Source organism: Protopterus annectens, chromosome 1.part1 (genome assembly GCF_019279795.1).
Source record: "Protopterus annectens isolate FY-2018-M chromosome 1.part1, PAN1.0, whole genome shotgun sequence".
NCBI classification, from domain to species: Eukaryota; Metazoa; Chordata; order Ceratodontiformes; family Protopteridae; genus Protopterus; species Protopterus annectens.
In genome coordinates this window covers 3,353,458-3,376,654 of record NC_056726.1, presented here as the reverse complement: position 1 = coordinate 3,376,654, position 23,197 = coordinate 3,353,458, and the positions used below count along the sequence as shown (strand labels likewise).

Below are 23,197 nucleotides of genomic sequence, written 5' to 3'. Positions count from 1 at the left end.
TCTCCTCCAGGATGGGTGAGCCTTCCTTAACCACTCTCTGTCCCCCATCATTTCCTGACTGAGGCTGACTTGTCCAGCATCCAGATGGTTAACTGAGCTTGGGTCATCTGAGACATAGCCAAGGCCAAAACCTCTGCACTACAAAGCCAGAATAAAATGATTCACTTTTAAGGGGGACATCATGTCTAAATATCTAGTCCTCTAGACGTGGATGTGGTGAAATTGTGTTACTCTAATCTGAGGTTCTTCCATGGGATCAGTCAGGCTATTATGTTTTTTATTTGGTTGCAATATTCCTTCTAGAATAGTTTATGCCCAATGGACAGTTTAGTTAGCTCAGTACTTCATCACACTAAGGTCCAACCCAGACTGCTCTACATTTGGCTGTTTGCATGCCACATGTATTCAGCATAATCCAGTATCATGATTGTCCAAATATCATATACCTACTGAGGAAATCCAGCTGCTGAATACATGTTGACCATGTGGAGCATTTTCCTCTTGAAAATGACAAAGGTCAGGGCAGTGCAGACATTACATCTGAAGTATCGAGTCTTTTTCCCTTTCAGTTAGTTCTTCGTGCTGCAGACTGCTTTTGTTTGATGCTGCTTTTACAGAGAAGATTTTCAAACCTGAGACACTCAAGGAGAGGAATCACATCCCCCCAAAAAATGCTGATGTACAAGTTCTTCCTTCTGATGTTCAATTTCCCCCCCAAGTGCAATTCTGAAGATTGCTATCAATGTCTGTTTTTATGCCTTTTTATTTTCTAGAATTTAACATTGCTCCTTTTAGTGCATGTTTAGGCAATCTAAATGTACCTCAAAAACATTGAATTGGAGACAAAAGGGTGCACTTTCAGAAGATTCTTTTTTCTGTCACATATAACGTTTTAACCAACTACGTGCTTTATCATTTATTACAGAAGGACAGTTAGGAATTACTGGTCTTTGCAGGAAATGCAATGAGCATTAAGACATTGCTGTTTGCTTTAAACATGGCTTAGCTACATTAATTCTTAAGACAGTTATGGGACATTATCACTTTATTTGTCCAATACTATGACAGTACCAAACATATCTGAGTGCAATTATTTTGTAAGATCATGTATAACAGGCATTTTATTTATTAGCTGCTATGTATATCAAGCAGTGTTATTTATGTCCAGCCTAGGAAAGTTACAGATAAAAGGCAAAGTATCTACAAAACAGGGGTAGTTATTTTGTAACTGCAAGTGTTAATCACATGAGTACAGGGAGAGCTATAATTTGGGAGTGGGTGCTACAATGTTGTATTTTCTTAACAAACCTAATAGTGTATAACAATGGCAAAACTGCAGTAGAGAACAGATTCGGTTTTATCTTTTTTTTTTAATTAACTTTTTATTTCATTTTCCACAGTTATACATTTCAAAAACAACCAATAAAAAAAAAAGAAAGAAACAATTAATACATAGTAGAGATAAAATAACAATGGATTTACATAGGATCAGATAACACATGTTATACTGCAATTCACAATTTTCTGTGAGTTTATCCTTGCTGGAGCGACTTCTTAACAAAATTTAAGCAAAAAGAAAAATACATTTTCCCCATTCTAACAAACTTTATCCAATGACAGAGCATGTCATATAATATCAATTGAAATAGGGGTAGTAATAAGAGATTGATAACTAGTTATTTACATAAAAGTTTATCATTGACCATTGTTACCTAGTATATAAGAAAAATTTTAATTTTCTCCCTAAATCTAACAAGGGAAACTATTTACAATATTTACATTATTTACATATGGATGTCACTCCTGAAGGATATTTTGGTAGAGTTTAGAGTTGCGTTTAGGTACTAGTGGATCACGGTATACCTAATGAAAGTAAGATATCATTTATAGAAAGTACTAACTTAAATTATGGTCTCCAAGGATTGTTGGAAGAAGGCTTAACAATTAATATGTGGGCAGTACAATAGGGCTACATACTTTAATTTTAGTGCTGATCTAGGATAGTATTTCTATGAGCTTTCCCCGGTAAATCTTGAAATAGGTTAGTTTCTTTTGACTGACAGTTTTTAATTTGCTAGCCAAAACATATTTAATAGCCACATTTTTAAATTTTGACCAGGAAATTTTGGATCTATCAGGCCAGTTGAGAGCTATGTAGGATTTAAGTAATGCACTTAGTGTTACAATAATATGTTTGGATTCTGACGTGTATGTATTGGGGAAAATGTTCAATATTGACATTTCCCATGAGAGGGTAGATTTCATATATCCTGATTTCTCCAATTTCACTCTTAGAGAGCAGCAAAGCTTGTGAACATTTTTACAGGACCAAAAGATATGTAGAATGTCAGCTATTGTATTCAGGAAGAGTGGTGTATGGTAGGTGTTGTTATTTATCATGATTTGGGTATAAATTAACTTTTTAAAAGGAGTAAGTTTTGTAGTTATTTGTATTGCCGCCAATTTTTAGCTCATTAGTTAATTTTACATTTTGGGTTATCCAGTAATTTGAGTGTAGAATTTCATTTTGGTATTTAGTTCGGGTGACTAGTCTGTAAATATTCGAAAGCATTTTTTTTGTAGTAATTGGAAGGTGAGTTGTTGATATAACTGGAATTCTTGTAGAGATACATTTATTCCTGATGTTTTCAAGGATATTAAGTAAATTACTTGGTTAACAATTGTTCTGTATTTTTTATTATTGACAATGTGACTTAGGGGCTGATCTTTTAATTGATAGAGGTCCCATACTATACAGTTTTTAATATTTGGATAGTTTTCTAGGTTTAGCATTTTGTTATTTATTTTGAATTCAGGGTTCATGTGTATTGGTTGTGCCATAACTAAGGAATTCCTTATGTTTAAAGAAGCGGCCAGCTTTTGGAAACATGTTACATTATTGATTATTACAGGATGTATTTTGAAGTTTCTTAGAGTTTTGTTGCTAAGGAAAGGGATAGCTTTTGGGTTAATGTTAGAGGTATTTAAATTCTGGTAGTAGATTTTTATCCAAAGGGGGTTCCAGGAAGTATCAGAGGGTTCAAATTGGGTTAGGCGCATAATGTGGTTAGCTCTAATAATATGGCAATATGTTTGGAAATCAGGAAGACTCAGGCCGCCCCTTTCCTTAGGCAGTATTAGTTTTTTTGTAACTAATTCTAACGCTCTTTGGGTGCCATATAAATTTACCCAGTGTTGTTTTGAATTTGGAAAAGAATTTATTTGGGACATATTGGCTCACCGCTTGAAAGTGGTACAATATTTTGGGAAGAATATTCATTTTTATGACTGATGTCTTGGATAGAAAAGAGAGGTTTAAGTTTTTCCATCTGTCCAAATCTTTTGTAATTTTTGACCAAATTATGTAGAGATTTTCTTTTATAATTTCTTTATGAGGGTGAATAAAGGTAACACCAAGATATTTGAGTGAGTATTCTATTTTGATCTTTGACTCTGGGAAGAAAGTTTCCTTGTGGCTATGAGGGTTTAATGGGAATATTTTGGATTTATTGGGATTCATAGCATAGTTTGAGATTGCCGAGAATTTGTCAATCGAGTTTAAGATTTTCACAAGGTCAGTGGAAGGATGTTGAAAATAAATGTTGAGATCATCAGCAAATGCCGTGTATTTAATTTGAACCCTTGAGATGTAAATAGAATGGTTAAATTTGCAGAATTCCTGCAAATAGCAGCAAAAGGCATTGCTTACCCTGTCTCTATCCTAATAAATAGATCTATAAAAGAAGGTATTTTCCCTGCGATCTGGAAGATATCCCACATCATTCCCCTACACAAAGGAGGCAAGTCTAATGACTTCTCTAACTTTCGTCCCATAGCACTTCTATCTCCCCTAGCCAAAATCATGGAAAAATGTATACACAAACAACTACTTAACCATCTCCTCCATAATAACCTACTTGCTAACACTCAACGTGGATTTAGACCTTCCCACAGTACTACCACAGCCTTACTCTCCTTTACCAACACCATCAACTATAACCGTAACAATAATAAACTTACATCTTCTCTATTCATAGACCTATCAAAAGCCTTTGATATGGTTAATCATATACTTCTTCTGCACACACTAAAATCTCTTGGACTGGATCCCTCTTCCTTAACCTGGTTTACTTCTTATCTAGAAAACCGTCACCAGGCAGTACTCTGGAAAAATTCACTATCTGCTCTCCTTCCTATCTCTTTAGGAGTACTTCAAGGGTCTATCCTAGGCCCACTTCTATTTTCCATCTTTATTAACAACCTCCAATCAGCTATCCCTAACACTACCTGCATACAATATGCAGATGATTCCACTATAATTTGCATTGCTTCCTCCCAAACAGAACTCCAGTCTCTTACACAAAAAGCCTTTTCAACTGTGGAACAGTGGTTCTCTGACCGCTGTCTACTCCTTAACCCTAAGAAAACCAAATTGTTACTATTTTCACCTACCCGTAAATCTACTTCTATAAACTTCTCTATCACTTCCACTGATAAAACTCAAATTTTTCCTGATTCTTCAACAAACCTTCTAGGTGTTACTATTGACAATAATCTTAACTATGATTGTCACATCAACAACACAATAAAAGCAGTTAATAAAAAGATTGGATCCCTGTACAGAATCAAACCCTTCCTTACACCTGAAGCCCAGACCACCTTAGCCCAAACACACCTTATCTCTACCCTTCTATATGCTTCCCCTATTTTCACTAATCTCTCTAAAAGTAACCTTAAGAAACTTACTACATCTTACCATCATATTGATCGATTTGCCACAGGATCTCAGTTTAGAACTCACCACTGTCTAAACTTAAAACAACTAGACTGGCTTGAACTTCCTAACAAGCTCATTTATCATCAACTCTTTATAGCTCACAAAATTCTATATCAACCATCTAAAACACTAGTTCTCAGTAATCTCTTGACTCCCCATAACAACCTGAAACAACTACGTTCTTCAGACAAACTACTAGTTAATAGTACCAAAACTATTAATTCTGCAGGTAATTGCCTTTTTTCCAACTCAGTTGGCAAAATATGGAACAACCTTCCATCAAATATCTCCTCTTTGGCCACTCTTCCACTCTTTAAGAAACAACTGCAAACACATCTTAATAAATTCTGGCTTTGCTCTTGTACCAACCCTGACTAACCTACCTTCTTCATTTCCTTTACCACAATTCTTCCTTCTCTGCTATGAAATCCTGACTGACTTCCTCTGACATAATATCTTTGTAGATATTACTGATTTCATATATGTTGTATTAAAAAAAAAAAAAAAAAAGTTTTATATTGTCTACCATTTTTTTAAACAATGTATTGATACACTGTATGACTAGATACTATCAAATTTCATATTGAAAATCGTTAACCATTTACTCAAATATTTTCTTGTTTTGGATATTTTTTACTCTTAGATGTGTATTACCTATACTAAAATATTCTTATCCTTTATGCTTAATGCTTTTGTTTTATGTGTATTTGTATTCTCTAATCTTGTTTTAACCAATGGAGCTTTTCTCCCCGGGCCTCCACTGAAAATGGACATTGATCCAGCTGGACTAGCCCAGTCAACAAATGTAAAATAAATAATAAAATAAATAAAATGTTTTTTGACTTAACTTCAGGAGGAGGATTTCTAGGTAAAGATTGAAAAGATATGGGAAAAGCGGGCAACCTTGTCTAGTACCATTGAATATATGTATAGGATGTGAGTTTGTTTTATTTATGTGCAGTGTGTTGGTGGCTTTATTGTATTAGACTCTAATCATAGCTATAAATTCTTCAGGAAGAGCATAGCGCTTTTAAAACTTGGAACAAGAAATTTAAGTTAACTCGGTCAAAGGCCTTTTGTGCATCTACTGATAATGCATAATTAGGGGAGGTATCTTTAATTGTCATATTAGTTATTGCTTCTATTGTTAACGTGCTATCCCTTGTCTGTTTTTCATAAAGTCTAACTGCTCAGGTGATATGATAGAGGGTATTACTTTAACCAATCTGTGTGCTAATACTGTTGCTAGTATTTTTATATCTAGGTTAATTAATGTAATTGGACGATAATCGTTAATGTTAAGGCCAGTTGTGTTAGGTTTTGAAATGAAAATTGTTTTAGAATTATTTATGTATAGATCTGTGACTCCATATTTTATTATGTAATTATATATTTTGAATAAAATTGGGACTAAGAGCTTTGCAAAGGCTTTATAAAATTCTGATGTGTAGCCATCTGGACCTGGGGATTTCCCTAATTTCATTTTCTTGATGGCTAAAAATATTTCTTCAGTAGTTACTGGTTGTTTAAGAAGCTTAACTTGGGTATCATTGATTTTTGGGAAATGGAGTTCATCTAAAAACATACTGGATGCTACTTGATCTTCCAGAAGGTGTGGGCCATATATTTCTTGATATGCTTCTTCAAAGGTTTTTATAATATCCTTGTCCGAATTTAGTATTTTATTATTATATTTAATTTCTTTTATTTTGGAGGAGGGAGGTTTTATATTGATTATTCTGGCTAGGACCTTGGAAGGAGTTTGGGCCCATTCAGCATATCTATGCAGTAGCCTAAGTTCAATAAGAGAGAGGTGATTCATTTGTGATTCTTGCAGTTGTTTTTGTATAGAAATAGCCTGCTTCTCAAGATCTGGAGATTGTTTTTGTTGCATTTGTATTTCAAGATTTTTTAGCTTAAGCTCTACATTTTCAATCTGGGATTTGGCTTGTTTTTTGAGTATTGATGCTTTTTGTATTAATATTCCTCTGAGTGTTGCCTTGGCAGCTGCCCACTGTATATCAAATGGGATATTTGTTTTATATAAGTTACTGTAGGTCTGGTCAAGTAATTCTGACACTTCTTGGCAGATTTCCCTATTTTTTAAAAGGTTGTGGTTCAGGGTCCAGTTGATTGCATATTTCTCGTTCGTGTTTGGATTAGTCTCATTTATTTTTAGGTTGATTTTAGCATGATCAGACAGGGTTCTAGGGTCCGCCCAATATTTTTTTTCAAACTTTTTGAAATTTGTTGAGATTAGAAAAAAACCTATTCTGGACCATGATTTGTAGGATGTTGAAAAGAATGTGTATTTACTGATTCCTGTTTGAACAGTTCAAAGGGGTCAAATAAATTAAAATGTTCCATTAGTTCATTTATAAGATTTGTTAAGTCCACAGGTTGTTTATTGTCTTTGTTCATTCTGTCAAGTTCAGGTCTGTTAGTCATATTCCAGTCCCCCCCTAATATATACAAGTGATTTGGGAATTTTTCTAAAATTGAGTAAATGTCATATATAAAAGCGGTTTGATACATGCAGGGACCATAAACATTTAGAATAACAATATTTCTGTTGAAAGGTGGAAGGGAACAAGCTAAGTAGCACCACCTGCCATTGGGATTGCTATCATTTGCTTTTATAATTCCTTTGAAAGAATTTTTAACTACTATTGCTACCCCTTTAAACGCAGTATAATTTCCGGCTGCTAAAATCAATTTTGCCCATTTCTTATTTGCTTCCTTCTCCCATTGAGCTGTGGTTATGTGTGTTTCCTGAATAAGTGTTATTTCAGCTTCTGATTTATAAATTAGGTGCAAGATTAGCCTCCTTTTTTTATTATTTTGGAGACCTTTAACATTCCATGATTCCAATAGTATCATTTTGTCTTTACTGTCGGTATAATTTGGATGCTGGTGTAGTGGTTAAGGCATAATTCAGTCTTTCTATAAGGATGGTAATATTTTAAGTATACGGTATGTAAGCAATATTGAAGTGTAATTAACAATGTTAGTATTAACGAATGACAGCCCACCCCTTGCAGACCTCCCCCTGTGCGTGTCCACAATCTACTATTATCTGTAAGAGGCATTATAGAACTATGTACACAACAAAATATAATACAAAGATCTCTTGTTATTCTAAGATCCATCAGATAATTAGCATTATATTGACTTCCTTGCCTGCATTAGTTTGTAATTAGTAATTGATATAGCAATTTTGTATATTAGTTAAAAGAGATTTTTAATTCTAATTGAAGTATGCTACTTAGACCAATTTCCTGAACAGATAGCTTAAGAGCTTAAGTTTTGCTTTTAATATTTTCAGTTACATACCAGAGGGGATTTATCTCTCATAGTTGAAAGTTAGAGTCTATATTTGAGATGGTCTATTTCTCAAACAGCTTGCATATATTTTAGAACCTTTCTCTTAGTTTAGACTTAGCTTTTAATGACCCTCAGTGTAATTTCCATGGCCACATATCGGGAAATAAAGTATGCTATCTATAAATGGGAAGCCTCCGATAGCACACAGTAGAGTCATGCTCTACAGGTAGCATCACAAAACATAATATATATTTAAAAAGTTTAAAATTACAGCATGATAAGTCTGAAAGAAAGAACATAATACAATGTTACATATTCATCTGATAACAAAGAAAATTTCCCTTTTCGCTGCATTCACAAGTATTCATGATTTAAAATTACAGCATGATAAGTCTGAAAGAAAGAACATAATACAATGTTACATATTCATCTGATAACAAAGAAAATTTCCCTTTTCGCTGCATTCACAAGTATTCATATATTGTACGTGCAACAAGGTAAATCATTGCCTATTAAGTGTGTTACCAAATTATGATACACGGGATACTTAACAAGATTTATACATCCCGGTTCTTTGAAGTCACACTCAATTTTAAAACTGACCCCTATTATATGCATTAATACCCTTAAAACATTTGCATGTTCGGTGAGTCCTCCTTTTCTTAGGAAGAAATCCTTATTGACTTACCATTTTTCAATCACTCTCAGACACACTATAGTGGACATCTGATTTCATAGTGGCCCAAAAACATCAGTATCTGCTTCAGCATAAGAGTTCAGATTCATTTGGGTTCTGTACCTAGTGGATCTAGTAAATGCATGCACATTCCTGTTGTTATAGTACAAAAATCCACTATCATCTGTGATTTTATGAAGCTGTGTGATGATGATCCCTAAGTGACATAGGGAAATTAAGCAATGGTAGTCATCCTACTTCCCTTCTAACAGAGATTGGTCATCCGACTGATTGGCTACTTAAGTTTGTATTCTGGCTACTAGTTTATCTTGAGTCATTCTGAGCTATAGGTGAGATTTCTGAAGATCTGTAATGCTGTCTGTAGTCCAGCAAGCTGTTTAATTATTTAAGTCTGAGATTCCACTAAGACTTGTAAGGCAGGTATGGACTGACAGCTTTTTTATGTTTAGAGTTCAACGTATGCTGTTTCATAAAATTATGTCTTGAGGCTTGCTTAATTATTCAAATTCATAGTATAGTAAGGGATACGATTGTGTATGCTTCCAAGGAAAAAATAAAACAGTGTGTTAATCTAGTGCAATGCTAGGCATTCACTTCATTTTATTCCCAGCTATCCCAAATTTCTATAGTATCGATTATATTGGAGACTTTGGGTGCATTTTCTTCTTCTTCTTTTTTTTTTAAACCATTTATACCAATCTTGACTTTCAGACAAGTTGTGATCCCTTCACCCTAAAACCACTTCCCGAGTAAGCAAGGGGAAGGGAGAAACAAATCAGCTCCTCCGACATCTTTAACATGTAATTTTGCTTGGACTATATTGGAGGGAAGCTTGGATTCAGTTTGCTGCGTATATAATATAATCAGTCCAGGGCACTTTATATAGTAAGATGTTTGCTAAAATTATCATGGGAGAGATGTTGGAACACGGCTTTGATAGTTGGTGTAAGAAGTTGACGAATCTCTGTGTAGAAATGGTGCATTTCCTTTATCCCTTAATTTTACTGTACTAAAATACTAATACTCAGAGATATGAGTAAGTGTATTAGTTGTTTTTTGGTAATACAAGAAATGGAACTGCTAGGGAATTTCTACAAGCAATGATCTGATTTTAGTATACTGGGACCTCCTATTGAAGGAAGAAAACTAGCAGTGACTCAATAGACAATAGATAATTCTCTTTCAGCTGTAAGGCTTCTGTGTTTGCTAGTGCAGATGTAAGTGATTTATTTCAAATTTTTCCTTTCCTGACAGTTCTAATTCTCTTCGTTTGATATATGTTTACATGGTGTCTGGATGGTTTACCTATATCTTAAGAAATCTTAGGGAGTGTAAAGTGACCTCTTTTACATTTATGCTGTGATTTCCTGTCAACATAGATTGTTTAGTGTAGCATTTGGTGCCTGAGAATGGAAATGTTTAGTATCAATGTACAGCTTTAATTCACTTTGTATGCGAGGTTTCATGAAATTAAGGTTGGTCGGGTTGAGTTTGTATCAAGCGACTACATCTGGGGTTTGGAAAAAACTCCTTGCCTTTATGTGCAATGAATATCTCAGCAATAGTATCGATCCTGTTGTGTTTGTGTGAGAGACTGTCATCCCTTCAAAATTTGCGTGAAGGCTCCGCCCATTGACCTTCGATACGTATTACCTCATCTAGACATCCTGGAGTATGCCTCTGCGCCTTTACGTTAGATGAAATTTTGAGAATCGAATTGGATTTTACTGTCCGACAATCTGTAGAGTTTATCGGTATCAATTCTCTGGAAGCTGGTTCTATCACACGATGTCGTGTCAGATACTGAAAGGATAAGAAAGAAAGGGAAAAGAAAAGAGGAACAGAAAAGAAAAATCAGTTCTCCTTCGATCTTGCCAGGTATGTCCTGTTTTGGGAATTCCTTAATTTGCTTTGCAGAAAGGGTCGACAATATGATGACATCTCCGTTGTTATATAGCTGGTTTCAGCTGTGTGCAGCTTGTGTTGCGTCGTTCGACCTGCAAATACAATTTCTGTATTATCTATGAGTCTATTTGCTCCTCTTTCTCTCCGACCCTCTACCTCCCTCTCCCCCTCTTCCCTCCTCCATCACAAATAAATCCTTGCGTATTGGGCTTTTTCATTTATGATTAATCTTGATCTTGTAAAGGTATAAGTTGTCATCACATACAGCTTGTCACCGCATTCAGGTTGGCAAAAGGAGTAAAATTATTTCTCATACGTGACAGTCTTAAATTTATTTTTTTCTTTATTTTTTTGAGTTTGTTATTATTTGTGCTTGAGGGATAGGTGTTTCGGCGTAATTGAAGTGTAGGAACCCACCGACTAGTTCGCGCACGAATGGGCGTGTCCGCTATGATTGACATACCTTTGGGCGTGGATTCAATATTGATTGACACAACGCGCTGTTTACTTTCAGGTGAATCTCTAAATGGAGATTTAAGCACTACAATGCTTGCTCTTACAAATCACCTTTCGTTTGAAACAGGTTTACTGGTGATTTTAAGGTAGAGACAGGAAAATCACTGATTTCTATATGTAATTCTTTTAAACATAAGCTAGGTGACTGGATGGATGTCCACAAATTTACTCTAGTACTGACTGGCATGGCCCTCCGGGAGAAAGGAGGTGCAGCCCAAGGGAAGGTACTGGCAAGGTGTGAATGGTTATGAGACTCGGTGGCCTTCAATAAAATGCTGCATGCATTACCACTTTCAGGCTATGCAAGGCTGTGCTTGAACAGGCTGCACTGTATATCAGACATAACCACACCCATACAGGTTAGGGGATGTGTACAGCGTAGTCATCATCACTTGCAGAAGTGGTTTGGGATTGCAGTTGTTAATAGTAGCAAAATCATAATATGGAGTAAGGTTCTGAAAGGTGAGTTTAGTAGCTTTGTATTCTGCTACTAAGTTTTGGTGTGTTAAGATCACATTTTCCAGTAGTCGAGCTAAGTTGCCAAGTCTTTAGCATTGGTGATGCCCATTGTCATGGCCTGAAGCATTGGGCTTCTTGCATTCTATGTCAGGAAAGGAGTAGAAGTATAGAACTGTGTTTGCTGGCTGATGGAGTGTGTATAGCATATGGAGACATACCTACCTCCTATCTATTGAGATACACTCTGACTAGCAGATGACTTGCAATGGCCAGGGCATGATGGGCTGCATATTATATATGTATATATATATATATATATATATATAATATATATGTGTGTATGGATATATATATATATATATATATATATATAAACTCTGAGATCGCACTACAGTGACGAAAAGGGTAAATTTCCCAATCCCCACTGTAGTGCGATCTCCAATCAGAATGTCAACCTCATATGAGCGAATGCGCACTCACTAGCATTCACTAAGGTGGATGCGAACATTTTCAGGTTAGCATTATGGGAACTGGGAACCATGCGTTTGACCATCCCAATTTTGTATAACTGTCATTCAACATTTTGACCTAAATATATATATATTTATTTCTATATATTTGCACCTGCTGTTGTAGTAGCTGGTGCACCTGTTAACTGAGTTGTGCATATTTTCTTTTACAGAGGAGGAGTGAGTGCTGAACATGGCAGGATATCATAGGTGGTAGGAGCAACTCTGCCATCAACAATGTATATATACCATGTGTGACACTCCATTAATTAACTACAATTGTATGTGTACCATATGTAAGTACTATTATGTTCATATTTTCTCATTCTTTGGCAGGTCCGCTTGTGGTTAAGGTTGTGGAGTGGTAGCACCCCTAAGTGGAAGCAGGCCAATGCTTCTGGTGGTGGGTTACCAGTGGTTGCCAGATCTACCTGTCAGCAGGGGGACCAAGCTCACTCTGGTGAAGGAGACCTAGAAGGACAACTGGTGGCCTCTGTTTTCAGTTCTCAAGAGAGTGGCATAGACTGTTCTTCTAACATGACCAGGAAAATGCTCTCATCATCTGCTGACATCATTTGCAGAGGTCGGTGTCATCCAAGGAGCACTGACAAATGGATGCCTTCCTCACACCTCAGATACTGATGTGATTAACTCAAAGCTACATTCTACTACATGAAAATGTAAAGGCAAAAAAACAGTAGAAATATCCAGCAAGAAGACCACTTCCAAATGAACCACCACTCTTTTATTCATATTAAGCGTTTTCCACTCCACTACAGAGGCTTCATCAGAATAATTTAGTATACACACCCAGCCATTTAAATACCCACCCCCAATTAACTAATTCACTTTTAATTCACATTTATAGAGTTTTTTATGATAGATTTTTTTTATGATATTTTCATGGTTTTTGCAACCTGACAGGGGTGATTTTATTGGTACATATTGTTTTAAATGTGAATTAAAAGTGAATTGGATAATTGGGGGTGGGTATTTAAATGGCTAGGTGTGTGTACTAAATTATTCTGATGAAGCCTCTGTAGTGGAGAGGAAAACGCTTAATATGAGTAAAGAGTGGTGGTTCATTTGGAAGTGGTCGTCGTCTTGCTGGATATTTCTACATTCTACTACATTTTATGCCAGGTTCACAGCGCTTATCTATGAATCGCAGCTGTAGTCTAAATGTGTGTTCTGTGGAAATGACCAAAAGTAAACTACTAGAATTTAACTCTCAAACACAAACCCTTAAAAGGAAACTTACCATTTCCCAACAAAGCACAGCATAGGTGTTATTATTTCCAGTGTTTAACACTGCAGAACTTCTTTGCTGGTATTTATATTAGCCATGAATCTGTGCATTGTAACTGGTTTAATATGTGATAACCCTGACATCCACATAATGGGCAACATGGTAGAAGCACATCACAACAATGTAACTTTAAAGGCTCTTCCAGTGGTACAACTCTATGATTTAAGCATAAGACTATGATTTTGGGCCTCAGGTTGGTTTGGGCTTGCTCCTCCTAGATGTATGATGTTCCTGATAAAGTCATACCTGTTTCAGTAGATACTTTTTATAAACTAAGCCTATACAAAGATTCACTACCACTACCATGTAGGGTCTAGTATATAAAGACATTATTTAAAAAAATAAATAAAAAAGGCTTCCTCTTTCTGACCATATGTTATGATTTTGATGGCTAGTGCTATGCTTGGAGGTTGAAAGGTATTAGCACACCTTCTGTCTTTCTTCCTCTCTCTCCACAAACCAGCTCCAGTTCTAGATCCATAATAATGTATTTGTGCATGCTTGTGAGGTGAACATTTAAGTCCAGAATTGTTAGAGCCATAAAATAATGAACACATGGAAGAGTGCATCATCAGTCAGATCCAGTTGTGTCACGGTCAAGGGCTGCAGTTGACCTTGAAGGCCTAGTTAAATAGCAAGGTTCATAACATAAAAATCAGCATGTTTCATTTCATACTGTATCTAATCAAAGCAAACATTTTAAGTGCTTATACTTTGTAACGCGTTTTAACACAGAGCAATGGGAAAGCATGTATCGTAGACACACTGCATCTATATGAAGTTAAACCTTGTTATAAAATAGTGTCAATGCATGATATATTTTTAACACGTTTTAACACAGAGCAATGGGAAAGCATGTATCCTAGACACACTGCATCTATATGAAGTTAAACCGTGTTATAAAATAGTGTCAATGCATGATATATTTTTAACATTAACAAAAATATAAAGCAGTTTCAATAGCACTCATTCGAACACTCCGAACAGTAAGGCACAACTTCTATTCTGAAGTATTAATGTCTAAGTACTTTACCAGTGCTTTCCTTTGATTTGCAGTACATACTTGTATATTGAAAACAGCAGCATGCCATAAGATAAACCAGTGGCACAGGAGGAAACGCACACTATTTTGATACCAGGAAGATCACAAAGCTGTAGGTTCTATCTCACCCCAAGAGCTTACATCAATGTTCCAACAGTGACACCATGGGATGGTGTTGGGCTTTGGGGTTACTGCACTCCTGAGTTGCCATGTTGTAGATGAGATATTAAACTGAGATTTCATCTGACTGATTTTCTGGTAGCTCAGGTGGATGTAAATGTGTAAAATGCACATTATATCAAAAATACACCAAAATAACATTACGTTTACATTATATAATTGCTAGTTATGTCAGTGTCCTCCACAGTATTTTCATTATTGCACTTTTCTGCCCACGTCTTCCATAATATAAATGAAAGTACAGTAAGCCACAATTCATTACTAGAATTCTCAGAAGCATCATAACATTACACTCATCCAAAAAAGAAATACTCCGCTATTAGAACTTATAAAAATTTCTTCCAGTCTTTCAAAACATAACTTTTATATGTTGTTCAATAAAAATGTAATATAGTTTCTAATTCTCATGAGTATGTCTTTCATGTTGCAGACTACACCAATATTAGCCTTTACAGGATTTTTTTTTTAATGAGACACTCCCCAACCCTCCCACCGTACCACCTTATTCATATATGCTAACCCTAATCCTAACCCTGCCACTGCTCTTCATGTTATTTTACCAAAACCCTTTCCCTAACAGTAGTACTATATATGACACACACGCACAAAAAAAACCCCACTAAAATTGTCACCTCACCTAGCCCATACTCTAACCTGGAAACACTCGCAGTCACACACACACAAAAACATTCGCACACACACATGCACACGCGTACACGCACACACCATTCAGTCTAACCCTTATCTAGCTCTTCTTCTAACCCTATCTGACAAATTCCTACTTGCCTGCGCACAAGCACAGCTCACACAGCACAAACAAATTTAGTAATCTGACATTCAACATTTCCTGACATCAAAAATGGAACATTCAAAGTCACAGCAGTATACTTTCTCACTAAAACATACATTCAACGAAGTACAGAACTGTATCTCATCTATTGTGCAGTCTACCCATTTTATTTTTAATGTTTTTGCTTGTAAGCTTAACTTATGTACACACTTCTCAACTTCAAAGCATAAGAAATCTGGAAAAAGCCAAAATTAATGGGCTGATAGAGGCCAAGAACCAGGGACAATGTTTAAATACTGCTCATATAAACTTTAAAAAGTTACTGGAATAATGTCTTTTCCATCAGCTTTTTACTTTTGGAAGCATATAAAGGGTAAAACTCAAATGTATGTAATTATTTAGTGACTGTAGTCAATGATTTTGTCAGGAAACCAAAATTGTATAAGGAATATATCAAAAATATGAGGCAAAAAATCTGGACGTTCTGACAATTGAGAGATATGCTTATGCAATACTAGGTTGAAGTTCACTTTGTGACAGCATGCTTCAAGACAGGTTAAAGTGCTTTTCAAAAATGTGTTTTAAAATTAAAGTGTTTTTTTTTAATTCACATCACCAGTGTATGTTGTTATACACTGAGGTCTGCTTTCTTATTTTTGTACAAACGTATGAGATTGTACTGCACATGGGGCATAGTGATGTAACAACGGGTCATGGTTGCAGTGCTACTTTCACAGGCAGGATTTCTGTACACACTAAATGATACAATTGAAGTCCTATCTCCATCAAAAGAGCATAATTTAATTTATTAAATGTAATCACAGAGCCATGTAACTGACTGCTTGATCATAAGAAAGCCAAATTGTCAAAAAAAACTGAACCTTTTTAACGGTGAATTCTAAATTCTAATCTTAAAACATTGTGTAATTAATCACTAATAAGTAAACTTATCAAATGGCATTTGTAAATGCTGAAATGTGGTTGTTCAGACCTTAGAAAAATTAGGCTGTTTACTCTTCATATGTCCCAATTTAAAAAAAAATGGGCAAAACAGACTCTTTACAAAGTGAAATAATGTCATTGCAATTTGTTTACCAGGTCAGTAATCCTGTCATTAAACTACCAGACAGCTGAGGATCCATGGTTTTATAGCTGTCAAAATAGCTGTCAAATGTTACAGTCTGACAGCTTTCAAAATAATGTCAACCTATATCAGTTCAAATTGGGGAAAAAAACAATTAGCTGACAATTTCAGTGTAGCCAAGCAATTTATAAATAAAACCCATGTTTTGTCACCTCAGTTCTAAAAAAAATAATTTCAATTGTGCCAAGCAACATATAAAAACAGTTTGTGTGTGTGTTTGTATGTGTATACAAGCATTACTTCTGTACTCTTATAAAGTACCGTACAAAATGTCACAACTCCAGTCAGAATCCATGTCTGCTCTGTCTGATACCATTCAAAGTAGAATGTCATAGCTCCAGTCAGATTACTGCCAGTTGTTGCTTTCAAAAATTATTTTAAATATGCACACACACATACATGAGCTCACATGGACACACACACACACACACACACACACACACACACACACCAGTAGACAGACATATTCACTGACTGTTATACAGCCATTTCTAAAAAAAAAAAAAAACAAGAAACAAAAACATAATTGAAAATTACAAAATAATACAATAAAAATTTAACAAAAATTAAACTCTGAGGCCATTTACTAAAAACATTAATATCTAGTTGATCTTCCAGGGTGGAGTGGCCTTCTGCCACTATCAATAAACGTGTTAACCTTAAAAATGCAATTGAGTGGTAAGTTATTTCAAAATAATGCCTATCATGTTTGTCATGATTGCTTATAAAAATCAGGGCAATCCAAAGTTCAGATGAATACAGACAGTCATACTGATACGTAATAACTCATCCATGATATCAATGTAAATGAAGTCTGGGGAGGTCAGACTTCCAAGGACTATATTGAGAAGCCTTAAATTTCACCTCTTCTCTTGGGAGTCTGGCCACAGGGAAAGTTTGTACATAGTATTGCTCATGCCTCATATATAGTATTTTGTGGACTTTGGCTGTAAGAACAGATTATGGGCACATTCTTTACAACTTTTTAAAGACGGTGAAGTTCTGGATGCCTTGCAATGGAAACTGGGTGTACCTTGTGAACATTTATTTATTTATTTATTTACCTATCCATCCTTTGTTGACTGGGTTAATCACACTAGGCTAGTAGCCTCTTTTCATGAGAGAACTGAGGTGGTATTTATACTACTAGAGGAAATCTGGCCAAGGCATCCGTGAAATTCCCCTATACTTTACAACAGGTGCCATGGGATCTTTTGCATCCACCTGAACTACCATCAGCTTGGGGCCTCAATACAATGTCTCATCCGAATGATGAACATAAAAAATGCTCACCTCCATATCAAGATAAAAGTATTGCAGATGGTTCCTATTGTTTGAGATGGATATGTGGGAGAAATGCAGACATTATTACTATTTGAAGGCCCTTCTGTTTGGCATCAGCCATCAAGGACTGAAAAATATATTTTTCAGTAGTTGCAGCCTTTCTTCACACACAAATCAAAGTCTTCCCCTATCTAAACGATAGGCTACTAGTAACCTCCTCTCACCAAGTATATGAAGGACAAGGGATCTGACCTTTAGTCATGTTTCAGGACCTTGTTATCACAGCAGACCTGCAGAAGACTTCAATTATTCCAGTTTAAAGTTGGTAGGATATGTTTTTTTCTACCAAAAGACTAATTTTACACCCCACTGGCAGCCATGTCACAACTCTTATCTAATTGTTGGTAATCTAGTGACAGCCATCTCAGTGATACCGCTCCGCTGTCCTGATTTTAGCAGAATGTCCAGATTTTTGTTTCATATTTTTGGTCTGTTTCACGTAACACTTTGTTTTTCTGGCAAATCATTGAGGAATGTTGTTGTGTCTTTTGGCTTTTCCCAGTTAGGGGTCGCCACAGCGAAACTCCGGTCCGCTAATGATTGGCAGTAGATTTTTACGTGCCGAGTTGCCAGCCCTGATGCAAACCGTCAATGAAGGTACGCCCATTCACGCATGTCTCCACGCAGAAGACGCTGTAGCTGAGAATCGAACCGGACAGCATCTTACTGTGAGGCGACAACGCTACCGCAGCACCACCATCGCATCATTGATGAATGAAGTAAAAAAATAATGACAGAAGTTTGTTACAGACGTCATACTGTTCAGAAAATTCATGCCAATGCAAAATCTGTTATTCTATCAACTATCAAAGTTTGTAAGAGCAATATTTAAAACTTTTCCTTATTTTTGTGCCTTTGTTACCACCATTATATATGGCTTTGCCTAGATTTCTTGGTCTTAAAGGATGAGAGGTATGATCTCAGTCATTCCCCCTTGCACAGCTGTGCATGAGGGACCCTGCTGTATTTCCTGAAATCTATGGCCCTTCTAATTGTGGACACCTGCGAAAATACCTAAATTAGTCTGCATTCTGGCTTTCACGTTTTAGACGTTTATATCTATCATAGTTTAGTACAAATGACTTGTACCTGGGGCGAGAGCACACTTCCTCAATCACAGAACACAAGACGTCTGGCTCCAGTCATGAAAGATCTTCATATTAAGATGATTCAGTGGCAAGGGAGAAATATTTCATCCAGAACAAATTAAACCATCCAGAACTTATCTCAAAACTAAACATCCTCATATGCAGCTCTGAATCCAAATTAGTAAGAAACATTAAACATAAGAATGGATGACTCACTGTCCAAGTACAGTGCTAATAACAGTTAGTGTGTCTGTATCCCATCTAAACAACACGTGCATCAGCTCTAGACTTTATAAAATGTATATGGATGTCTATACCATTAGTCATATTGCAACTGAAGTGCTGCAATTACAATAAGGAGGAATTGTAACTCCTAATATAATGAATGTATATAACAAAACAGTTTGTGCTGATTTAGTTTTATGCTGTTTTTACAAAACATTTAATGCTATAATCTGTAAAATGGTTTTCCGAAAGGTTTGGAATCTGTTACGCTTAATATGTTGGAACCGGTAGTGCAGTGAAACATGGAACATAGCAGCATCTAATTTGACATATTGGTTGTAGTACTTGAACAAAAGAGATTAATAGCACCATAATCAGAAAATTACTGAATGGATATTCAGTGATGAAGAAGTGTGGCATCTTGACTTCAAAGGTACTCCAAATTGTTTGTAGAAAAGATTACCTAGGTGTGGGGCTAGCTCTCTACAAGATACACTCAGCGGAATTCTCACTGCTGTTAGCAGAACTGAGGCCTTGGTCACAAAAAAAAATAAAGACTACTAAAGTTAATTAGCTTACCGGAAATTAGTGCAAGAGACATGTAGAGACTTCAGGCTATGTATATGCAGTGATAGTTCTACTGGCAAAGGAGAACAGTGTCAAAGGTCACCTAATTAAGAAAACAAAGCCAGAAAGAATAACTACCATTTATATCAACTTCCTTTTAAAAAAAGACTTTAATGAATTACATGCCCAAAGGAGAGCTGGAGATGCTCATGGCTGTAGAGATGACTGCTGAACATGTTTTGTGTTCACTGACTGCCAGGTGTAAGAAATCAAACTCTTCCTGAAAGATTGCTGGTAAACAGAATGCTGTGATAGCAACACACACACACACACACACACACACATTACACATGTGACATAAAATAGTCACTTTTTATTAGTAGTTTAATGTAATCTATCAGGATTTTTTGTATCACTTGGGTGTGAGCTGTGTGTCTTAGGTTTTGACTACTTGACGTCCATTGTACTCATAGCATGACTTGTCGCTTTGTTTCTAAGTGACTGTTAAATATATACCTTATTGTGTGTATATTTGTTGTATTTCTTTCGTGTGTGTGTGTGTGTGTGTGTGTGTGTGCGTGTGTAGGCCTGTAAAAACATCCTGTATTGGTTTGGATTCTGACTTCCACTTTCAGTGTATTTTATATTTTCTAGGTCTGTCTTCATGTTCCTTGTTTCCAAGTATGCTATTTATTTTTAGTATGTTTTTGCGTGTATTTGTTTTTGTTGGTGGTTTGTAGATAGATTTGAGTGCTGATATCTTTAGCAACTGAAAAACAGGGTAGCCATTTCATTTTCTGTAAACTGTGCTTCATGACCTTTGACTTGACTTTGATTACCATAAATAGGTGCACTTGTTTTTCACTAGGGTCTCTCTGGCTATTAATAACTTGCTGGAGAACATTTCTTCTCCAATTGCATTTTCATGCTTTGCTTCTGCATTTTCAAAATACATATTTAACCATTGTAATGATATTATGGAACTACAGTATATTATATATATATTGTAATTTTTAATGTTGTCATTTTTGGGGATATAAAAGAATTTAGTGGGAGATAAAGAGAAAGGAAAGCTATTTTTGTGAATTAAGCTGCACCTTGGAGACCTTACATGCGTTTCACCACTTATGGTAAATTTCTTCAGTAATGTGCATGTACATATCGTATATCTATAAGGTAGAACCCATTGTTGAAATATCAACCTGTTTGCTCATCACTGATCACATCAAGAAATGCCAGCTTTCTAGTATTTAACCTGTTAGTTTACAAGGAAACATATCCACCAAATTATCTATTTATTTATTTGACATTTGTTAACTGGTCTGGTCCTACTGAGTTAAAGCCCATTTTCAGTGGAGACCTGAGGAGAAAAGCTCCAGATACTTATACAATTTTATGAAATTAAGCAAAGTTAAAATAAACAAAAATACAAAAAATGAAACAATGGCAATATATAACAGTTTACAAAATTGAGAAATCCAAAACAAATGATAAACGTAACTATGGTAGATACAACAGACCAACACATGGGAAGAAACTTTATACAAGTTCTTATTACTTAAGGAATAGGGGCTAAATCTGTTTAAGCCTTAACCTCCTAACTGTGTTAGGTAGAAGTAGTAGGTGAGGAAATAAGTAGCAGAAGGAAGAGGTCAGGGTTTATGTGGGGTCATGACAAGGGCATATCCACAATTTAGCTAGACATTTTTCTAGTTCTTTTTTGAAAATATTGGAGTGTTTAATGCTTCTTATGTTGAGTGGGAGTTTGTTCCAATTATTAGATACTGAATATTTTTATAATACTTTCCCCAATAATTTTATTGGGTTTGCATATTTGAAGAAGAAGTTGGTCTGTGCTACAGAGTGGGCATATAGGGTTATAGTGAGATACAGGATTGGCTAGGGAGGGGAAGGCCGAGGATTTGTTGAGTAAGAAGTGAATTATGTGGAGGTGTGAAAGTTGAAGTTGATAGGGAAATTTGAGCCACTGTAGGTTCTTTAGTGCCATGCAGTGGTGAGAGGAAAGTGATATGTTTTCAGCAAATTTTGTAGTTTTATTGTATGCCTGTTCCAGCTTAGTAATTAAAGAAGACTGAAGATTTGTAAGGATTGGGGCAACATAGAGAAGGCTTGGAAGTAGGTAAGCTTGAGCAAGGAGAGTCTAGAGTTAGGAATTTTTTGTTTCTATAGATGAGACCCAGTTTTTTTTTTTTTTTTTTTATAAATTGTTGGACATGGCAGTCAAATTTTAATTGATCATTTCTTATCGTTCCAAATAGCTTACAACCAAAATATAAAAAATATAACAACCCTCTGATGTACTAAGTGAATGTCTTTGTGTTTGTTTAAATAACAGACTCACTAAAATACTGTTCATTAACCCTTCACTCATCTTTGTACAATGGTGTAAGCATTCAGTGTAATCATAATTCTGTGGGGTGAGGCCTGAACCTTCCAATGTGTGGCTTGTGCCCCCAACCTCCCTACTTATTTGTTTGACTTTCAAATCACACCACCTTGGGCTAGGGACAAACTTCTAAATAACCAATATTTTTAGTGTTCTCTTTTGCATAGGAATGGCTTACTTAGACTTATAATAAACAAGTAGCAGGGGGGTTTGAAAGATAAGCCGTGTCTGTGTGTGTGTGTGTCTGTGTGTGTGTGTGTGTGTGTGTGTGTGTGTGTGCTTTACATTATGTAGTTCTAAATGGGTGGTCTGTTGCATAATGTTTTAAATGAATTTGGTGTTAGGCCTGTTTTATGTAACTGTTATTTTATTTTTTGTCATGTTGCTTTTCCAATAATTATGCTGTCTTAAGATTTATTTCAGCCTATTGTGCTTCACTCATTTTCTGTTTGATAAACCTTTGTATGAATTACAGATAGTTAAATGTCATTTGGTTAAAAAGATATATCTTAATTATAAAACAATTTAATTTTCCTTCAGATAGTAGACATTTAAAAATATATACTTTACAATATTATAGTTTGTGTGAATTTTAAAGTGCATAAAAAGTACATGGAAATTATTTCTGTTTGTTTTGCAGACCTACTATATATACTGTCTCTGAGATTATAGTAAATTGTAGTGCGAGAAAAGATTAATTTATGTACATTATGTTTTTCAGTGATGTCTGAGATAGCTGATTTCAAAGTTAGAATAATTACATTCTGGTTATGTGAAAATAAGCCTCAACACATGATGGTGATGGGGTTCTTACAAAAAGACATATTGTATAAACTTTCGTCTGGAATGTTTACTGCCATAAAGTCCCACTCAGAAAGACAGTAAACTGTAGTAGTAATTTATTGTCACTTATT

At 35.6% G+C, this 23,197-nt stretch overlaps 1 protein-coding gene across 3 annotated transcripts in view; it reads left to right on the top strand.

The window, feature by feature from the left end:
• The first annotated feature begins 10,471 nt into the window (after positions 1-10,471).
• KIDINS220 (kinase D interacting substrate 220) overlaps positions 10,472-23,197 on the top strand; it is a 2,951,961-nt gene continuing 2,939,235 nt past the window's right edge. For all 3 annotated transcript variants that reach the window (XM_044073258.1, XM_044073248.1, XM_044073241.1), the window contains exon 1: positions 10,472-10,676. The gene's annotated coding sequence lies outside the window, so the exon portion shown is untranslated. The remainder of the gene's footprint in view (positions 10,677-23,197) is intronic.